Raw genomic sequence first — 9,181 nt, 5'->3', positions numbered from 1 at the left:
CTGAAAACTGGGTCAAAAATAGCCCAGAAATCGTCCCCTGCGTATTCTGGTATGTACAGGTCGCGGGCAAGTGACGCGGAGGCATCGCCCACGCGGCCGCGCGGATTGAAGTTCGCAGATGCAACGCGTCCGCGTGGATCACGCGTTCGCATCACCTAGTATCAAGGAAACTATGGCATATTATATATCAAATCGAAACCCCAGACGTTAGCTTTCCAACGCAACTAGAACCGCGTTGTTTGGACCTCTGTAGCTAAAGTTATAGCCATTTGAGTGCGAAGAGGTTAGGCTGGACAGCTTAGCAGTTTCTCCAACTTCTTGTATTCCTTCCATTTTTGCATTCTTCCTTTCCATCCTCTGAGCCCTTCCTGCCCTATAATATCTGAAAACACTTAACACACATATCAAGGCATCTAATGGTAATAAGAGAGGATTAAACATAGGGAACTTAAGGCCAAAGAAGCATGTTTTCAATCAAAGCACATAATTAGGAAGGCAAATGTAAAACCATGCAAATAGTATGAATAAGTGGGTAAAGAGTTGATAAAATCCACTCAATTAAGCACAAGATAAACCATAAAATACTGATTTATCAATGGCAGGTTGTACCTCAATGATCCCCAGCTTCTCCATTACAGAGAGTAGCATAAGATTTATACCTGACCCCAGGTCACACAAAGCTTTTTCAAAGATCATGGTGCCTATGGTGCAGGGTATTACGAATTTACCAGGATCTTGTTTCTTTTGAGGTAAAGTTTGCTGAACCCATGTATCTAGTTCACCAATGAGCAAGGGAGGTTCACCTTCCCAAGTCTCATTACCAAACAACTTGCCATTCAGCTTCATGATAGCTCCTAGATATTGAGCAACTTGCTCTCCAGTTACATCTTCATCCTCTTCAGAGGAAGAATAGTCTTCAGAGCTCATGAATGGCAGAAGGAGGTTTAATGGAATCTCTATGGTCTCTATATGAGCCTCAGCTTCCTTTAGGTCCTCAATAGGGGACTCCTTCTTGCCTGAGAGACATCCCATGAGGTCTTCCTCATTGGGATTCATGTCCTCTCCTTCCTCTCTAGGTTCGGCCATGTTGATTATATCAATGGCCTTGCACTCTCTTTTTGGATTCTCTTCAGTATTACTTGGGAGAGTACTAGGAGGAGTTTCAGTGACTTTCTTACTCAGCTGGCCCACTTGTGCCTCCAAATTTCTAATGGAGGACCTTGTTTCACTCATGAAACTTAAAGTGGCCTTAGACAGATCAGAGACTAAATTTGCTAAGTTAGAGGTACTCTGCTCAGAATTCTCTGTCTGTTGCTGAGAAGATGATGGAAAAGGCTTGCCATTGCCAAACCTGTTTATTCCACCATTATTAAAGCCTTGTTGAGGTTTTTGTTGATCCTTCCATGAGAAATTTGGATGATTTCTCCATGAAGAATTATAGGTGTTTCCATAAGGTTCACCCATGTAATTTACCTCTGTCATTGCAGGGTTTTTAGGATCATAAGCTTCTTCTTCAGAAGATGCCTCTTTAGTATTGTTGGATGCATTTTGCCATCCATTCAGACTTTGAGAAATCATGTTAACTTGCTGAGTCAACATTTTGTTCTGAGCCAATATGGCATTCAGAGCATCAATTTCAAGAACTCCCTTCCTTTGAGGCGTCCCATTATTCACGGAATTCCTCTCAGAAGTGTACATGAACTGGTTATTTGCAACCATGTTAATAAGTTCTTGAGCCTCTGCAGGCGTTTTCTTTAGGTGAATGGATCCACCTGCAGAATGGTCCAGTGACATTTTAGAGAACTCAGATAGACCATAATAGAATATATCTATCATGGTCCATTCTGAAAACATGTCAGAAGGACATCTTTTGGTCATCTGCTTGTATCTTTCCCAAGCTTCATAGAGGGATTCACCATCTTTTTGTTTGAAGGTTTGAACATCCACTCTAAGCTTGCTCAGCTTTTGAGGAGGAAAGAACTTAGCCAAGAAGGCCGTGACCAGCTTATCCCAGGAGTCCAGGCTATCTTTAGGTCGACAGTCCAACCATGCTCTAGCTCTATCTCTTACAGCAATAGGGAAAAGCATGAGCCTGTAGACTTCAGGATCTACTCCATTAGTCTTAACAGTCTCACAGATCTGCTAGAACTCAGTTAAGAACTGGTAGGGATCTTCTGATGGAAGTCCATGAAACTTGCAGTTCTGTTGCATCAGAGCATCTAATTGAGGTTTCAGCTCAAAATTGTTTGCTCCTATGGCAGGAATTGAGATGCTTCTTCCATCCAACTTGGACGTGGGTGCAGCATAATCACCAAGCATCCTTCTTGCATTATTGTTGTTTGGTTCGGCTGCCATCTCCTTTTCTTGTTCGAAAATTTCAGCAAGGTTGTCTCTGGATTGTTGTAATTTAGCTTCTCTTAGTTTCCTCTTCAGAGTCCTTTCAGGTTCTGGATCAGCTTCAACAAGAATGCATTTTTCCTTGTTCCTGCTCATATGAAAGAGAAGAGAACAGAAAAGGATGAGAAATCCTCTATGTCTGATGACAAGTCATCTTAGCCTAGTTTTACTAGTCTTTTTCTTTGTTTTAATTTAGTTTTATGCACTTTCTTAAGCCATAAGTAAGCCAATTAGGTTGAAATTCATGTTTCCTTTGATTCAATCAACCATGAATAAATTGATGCATTTTCATGAGTTTTTGTGCCATAATTGCTCATATGACAAGAAGAAGAATAACTCTCATGATTATGGCATAGCTTTGATATAATTGTTGATTGATGATAGGAGGAATAAAGCTTGGAAGAAGGTTGCAAGAATGGGCTTGAAAAGAGGGATCAACGTTTGAGCTAACGTTTGCCTCAAACGTTAACTCAAACGTGAAAAGAAGATGAAGAATACCCTGGAAGGAGCCAACGTTTGTGCCAACGTTTGCCTCAAACGTTGAGGCAAACGTTGGCTGAAGAAGAAGCAGGGGAAGGAGCCAACGTTTGTGCCAACGTTTGCCTCAAACGTGAGGTCAAACGTTGGCGCCAAAAAGATGAGAAAGAGCACTCCTGGGCACAGCAACGTTTGAGCCAACATTTGCCTCAAACGTGAGGTCAAACATTGGCTACATTTTGGCAAGAAAGAGCATGGAAGAGCACCCCTGATTGATGGTTTAGTTGAGCCACGTTTGCGCCAACGTTTACCTCAAACGTTAGGCCAAACGTTGGCCAGAAAGGAGCTTGGGAAGACCCACGTTTGAGCTCACGTTTGACCTCAAACGTTGGCTCAAACATGGATGACAGCAAATGGGCTATCTGCATAATGCCTCACACAAGGGACGCTTGAGTCAACGTTTGCCTCAAATGTTGACTCAAACGTGAATGGTTCATGGCCCGGTTCACAAGTGGATTTCTTCCCAACACCAAGAGCAATCAACAGAGGCTATTGTCAACCCAATTCCATCAAGACTAAAGGCCCAATTCAAGGCTTAATGATCATTTGAAGAAAGTGTATAAATAGCTTAGGATTTGAAGTTTTAGGAGAGCTTTCTTTTTAGAATTTTCAGAATAGTTACAGAGAGCTCGCTTTTACATTTTTGGTTATTGCCTTCAGAATTTTGGAGTCCCTGGGAAGGAGAATTGAATTCTCTTCCTCTTAGTTTTCTTGTTTTCAATTTCATTTGAACTTGTCTTGAGTCTTGGGTGTTGAAGAATTGAGGAAATTCTGTCTCAATCTCACCTTGAGATCTCTCTATTTTTCTTACTGCAACTTCTGGAAATTGAACTTGGATTTATATTTCTACATTGCTCTCTTCTTTAGTTTTGCATTTGCTCTATGAATTTGGATCTAGGAAGGCATTGAGATCTAGACTTAGTTATCTAGTCTCTTGGGTCCTGAGATCTGTTGGTTTCCATTTTAATTTCCTTGTTTAATTACTACACCAAGCTTATTTTCCTTTTAGTTTGAGATCCGGTTCAACTAATTCCATCAACTACTCTTCATTCTGTTGAGTTTTGCTTTTCCTTGTTTAATTCCTGCAGATCCAATTCCCATTCCCCTTTTATTTTTCAAGTCATTTATATTTCTTGCACTTTAAGATTCTGCAATTTAGATTTCTTGCGTTCTAAGTTTCTGCCATTTAATTTATTGTTCTTTAAGATTCAGCACTTTTATTTTCTGTTCTCTTTAATTTCCTGCAATTTACCCTTCCCCTTTTACATTCCTTGCAATTTAGTTACTGCCAATTACAAATCAATCAACCAATACTTGATTCGCTTGACTAAATCAACCACTAAACTAAAATTGCTCAATCCTTCAATCCCTGTGGGATCGACCACACTCCCGTGAGTTTTATTACTTGATGCGACCCGGTGCACTTGCCGGTGAGTTTTGTGTCGGATCATTTTCCGAACATCAAGTTTTTGGCGCCGTTGCCGGGGATTGAATAGATTGACAATGATTAAGTGAGGTGGTAGTTTAGATCAAGCACTTTTTCTTTAATTTTGATTAACCCACTAACTGTTTGAGACTTTGTCTCAACTAATTTCACTCAACTTTCAAGAGTGCTGTTGTTTGTTCTTTGTGGTTGAGTGTATGACACAGGTAAGAGGAGAGACTCCTCACTTCTCTGAGCAAGACCAACGAACTCTCAGGAGGTTGAGAAGAGAAGCTAGAGGAAAAAGTGTTGTTGGAGAAGAAGTCTCTGAGGAAGAAGAGTACCACGAGATGGAAGGGAACCACTCAAATCTGAATGCAACAGGGGGAGTAGCCAACAATAACCCCCCTCAAAAAAGAGTCCTAGCTTCTTACACATTTGCAAATCCAAGACACAGTGGGAGTAGCATTCTCACTCCCAATATCAATGCAAACAACTTTGAGCTAAAACCACAACACATTACACTTGTCCAGAACAATTGTTCCTATGGAGGCAGCCCATTGGAAGATCCTAACCAACATTTATCTACCTTCTTAAGGATTTGTGACACTGTCAAATCCAATGGCGTGAATCCTGAAACTTACAAGCTTTTGTTATTCCCATTCTCATTAAGGGACAAGGCTGCACAATGGCTTGAAACTTTTCCCCAAGGAAGTATCACTAGTTGGGATGATTTGGTGACTAAATTTCTAGCCAAATTCTACCCACCCCAAAGGATCATCAGGCTGAAAACTGAGGTGCAGACATTCACACAATTAGATGCCGAATCCTTGTATGAAGCATGGGAGAGGTACAAAGCCTTAATCAGAAAGTGTCCCCCAGAGATGTTCAATGAATGGGATGTGCTGCAGAATTTCTATGAAGGCTTGACATTGAAATCTCAAAAGGCATTAGATCACTCTGCTGAAGGTTCATTACAACTGATGAAAACTGCTGAAGAAGCCCAGAATCTTGTGGACATGGTGGCCAACAATCAATACTTCTTTGCTCAACAAAAAACCCGCCAACCATCACAGAGAAAGGGGGTACTAGAATTGGAAGGAGTGGACTCCATTTTGGCTCAAAACAAGATGATGCAACAACAAATTCAACAACAGTTTGAACAAATGGCCAAAAGGATTGACAGCCTTCAAGTAGCAGCTGTGAACACAAGCCAACCATCAACTGTATGGGTGCAGAATGAAGAAAGCCAAGAAGAGCGACAACAGGAGCAAGTGCAGTATATGCATAACCAAAACTCTGGACAGAATGAAGTTTATGGTGATACCTACAATTCTTCCTGGAAGAATCACCCCAACCTTAGATGGGGAGATAACCATAACCAAGGCCAACAGCCATGGCAAAGAAACACAACCCAAAATAACCCAAGGAACAACCAGCAAAACAACAACCAAAATTCATTCAGAAAACCGCAAAACACTTACCCCAACTCTAACCATTATCCAACCCATAACCAACCCATCAACCAAAATACCTATCATCCACCACCCACATCTCACAACCAACCACAAGCATCCCCAGAATCTCAAAGAATCACTAACCTGGAAACCTTGATAGACAAAATGTGGAAACACCAAGAAATGACGGCCAAGAATCAAGAAGCTTCCATCAAGAACATGGAAAGACAAATAGGCCAGCTCTCTAAACACTTTGCAACAGAGAGACCATCAAGTTCACTACCAAGTGACACAATTCCAAATCCTAAGGAAGAGTGTAAGGCAATACAGTTAAGAAATAGGAGAACATTGATGAGCAACAATGACACTACAAGGAAACAAGTGGAGAGCAGCAAAAAGCCAACAGATACAGAGGAAGCCAATGATCAAAATATGGTGCCAAACAAAAACACAGAGAACCCTAAAAGAAAAGAAGACCAGCCAATCAATATACATGAGGGAGAGGAAGAAGCACAGAAAAAGGAGAAAGCCTTCATTCCTTCGCTGCCATATCCACAGAGGTTCAACAAAGAAACCAAAGATCAACACTTCCACAAATTCCTGGAAACTTTCAAGAAGCTGGAAATCAACATTCCCCTGGCTGAGGCATTGGAGCAGATGCCCTTATATGCCAAGTTCTTGAAGGAACTCATCAACAAAAAAAGAAGCTGGCTGGAGAAGGAGACTGTACTTCTCACTGAAGAATGCAGTGCACTCATCAGAAAAGGACTCCCTCCCAAGTTGGAAGATACAGGAAGTTTCTTCCTACCTTGCACCATTGGAAGTCTATTTATCAACAAGGGGATGTGTGATTTAGGAGCAAGCATAAATCTGATTCCATCCTCTTTAGTGAAAAAGCTTGGCATAGAGAAGGTGAAACCAATACAGATGTCATTGGAATTGGTGGACCAGTCAGTAGTACATCCCAAAGGAGTGATCGAAAACCTTTTAGTTAAGGTTGACAAGTTCATTTATCCTGCGAATTTTGTAATCTTGGAAACAGAAGAAGAAGGAAACAATTCGATTATCTTGGGAAGGCCATTTTTAGCTACCGCCAGAGCCATCATAGATGTAGAGCAAGGAGAACTAACTCTCAGGATGCATGAGGAAAGCATTACTCTGAAAGTGTTTCCAGAACAATAAAATTCTGAAGAAAGAAGCCAAGTAATCAATGACTGTTTCCAAGGCAAGCAATCAACAATACAGTAAAGCAGAAGAATGAACATATGCAAGGAAAAGAAGATACTCAAAAAGAAATTTGGAAGATAAACAAGAAGGAAAGTGCCACAACTAAAGCTACTGTCATGGAAGAAAGGTTAACAAGAAAAAGGAAGAAAAACAAGAAGAAGGCTAACAAAGGGTGGAGGAATAAAAGAACCCCAACTGAAGGATTCTCCAAAGGTGACAAAGTGCAATTAGTATATCAACAGCTGGGAACAAAAGATCACTACACTGTTAACCAAGTACTCTCTCTTGAGCACGTTGAAATTGAGCACCAAGGCACACAAAGAAGGCTCACAGTGAGGGGGGATAAGCTGCGACATTTCAACCATCAACCACCCTAAGAGGATAAATGTCAAGCTAGTGACACTAAAAGAGCGGTTGTTGGGAGGCAACCTAACCTGAGGTAGTTCTTTCCTTTCAATGCTAGTTCAATAAAAAGATTAAGTGAATTCACCTGCAGTGCAAGGAGCTAAGTTTGGTGTTGCACACCAAAATAATTTAAAGGAGAATGAAGGATTCTAAGTTTGGTGTTCCACGAAAAATCTAATTTAAAAACACATTCTCACCTTCTGCATAAAGGGTTGCTAGCTCCAAGCAATCAGATGAATCATTTAATCATTGTCTACTTCTACTTTGTAGTTTTATTACTTTTAGCTAAGACACTAGGAATTCACATTTGATCGACTCGATGCATCAGAGGCAGTAGCAAGGGACTAAGTTTGGTGTTCACACACCAAAGTAAGTTCAAAAGCCTACAAGAAGGTCCTGCACACTAACTAGTTACCTAAGGGCTTGAGAAACAAGCAACTTCCATTAACTCTGTAGGGATTCAAACACTTTCTCGGGAGGACTTCGCACCATTAGTTGAGAGTAAGAAGAAGAAGCCACAAAAGGTTGTATTGTCACTTAACTCCATCAGCATTCAATTTCTCTAAATTTGAAGTTTGAATATGCCCATCTTAGCAGTAAGTGTTAGTTCAGTAGTTATGCATCTTGAATATTATTTTCAATAAGTATGCTAGTCTAAGTGTGCTTGTGTGTTTACTTTCACTTAACTAATGCATGCTCTGTCCCCTAAGTCTTTTCAATTCAATAAAAGAAATGTTTGAAACATGAAGTAAGATGGTTCATTGCTAGCTAGAAGTCAAATAATAGTAAGTGGTGGCATGTATGTGTGATTGTGTGGTAACTTACTTTTAGTGAATAAAAGGAATAGAATGTTCTCTTTTTAAGTATAAAGTAGTTCACTGTCTATGAATCTCAAAAAAATAAAAGTCCTTGGTTGAAAAGAAAAGAAAAAGTTAGAATGAGAAAAGCCAAAAATGGCAGCAGCAAGAACAAAAGAAAGAAGAAATAGAGCTAGACACCAATAGCTTGAACCTTAGAATATTTGCCTGTGGTGTCTTTGTACTAGGATCTGCTTGGATTATTAAGTTCTTTGGAGTGCATCAACAATTGGTAACTTGGGTTAACTAACCCGGGATTATCAACTGAAAATTCACCATCAAGAGCAACCTAACTACAAGACATTTAGTAACCCAAAGAGGTGCTGGGCATCAATGTTCTAAGAAGGCATGTGAGCCAAGTGTCTAAAGTGAATAATGTGTCAAGCATAAATAAAGAAAAGAGCTTGTTACACATGACACTGAACTAAGGTTTATAAAGAAAAAAAAATTCAGTAAACAAGGACAAAGGAATAATGAGAGGTCATAGCAGTGTGTTGCTTGATGCTTAGAGGAAACTTTCTAGGCCTACATGTCAATAAGAAGTGAGTAGTTACATATCTGCATAAAACCCCATGAGCTACCAATAATACTCTACTAACATGAGCATTCTCTTCCTTTTTCATTCTTTCTTCTTAATAATTCTGTTCTTACTTGGGGACAAGCAAGTTTTAAGTTTGGTGTTGTGATGACAAGTCATCTTAGCCTAGTTTTACTAGTCTTTTTCTTTGTTTTCATTTAGTTTTATGCACTTTCTTAAGCCATAAGTAAGCCAATTGGGTTGAAATTCATGTTTCCTTTGATTCAATCAACCATGGATAAATTGATGCATTTTCATGAGTTTTTGTGCCATAATTGCTCATATGACAAGAAGAAGAATA

General features: G+C 40.0%; 1 non-coding gene across 1 annotated transcript; it reads left to right on the top strand.

The window, feature by feature from the left end:
* Positions 1–1,852: 1,852 nt before the first annotated feature.
* On the top strand, positions 1,853–1,956 carry LOC130977198 (small nucleolar RNA R71). Its single transcript, XR_009084901.1, has one exon. It is a non-coding gene; the product is annotated as a small nucleolar RNA R71 (small nucleolar RNA).
* Positions 1,957–9,181: the final 7,225 nt, after the last annotated feature.

The sequence above is a fragment of the Arachis stenosperma genome, chromosome 4, assembly GCF_014773155.1.
Source record: "Arachis stenosperma cultivar V10309 chromosome 4, arast.V10309.gnm1.PFL2, whole genome shotgun sequence".
Classification (NCBI taxonomy): domain Eukaryota; kingdom Viridiplantae; phylum Streptophyta; class Magnoliopsida; order Fabales; family Fabaceae; genus Arachis; species Arachis stenosperma.
The sequence above is the reverse complement of the archived record's forward strand: the minus strand, read 5'-3'. Positions and strand labels throughout refer to the sequence as shown.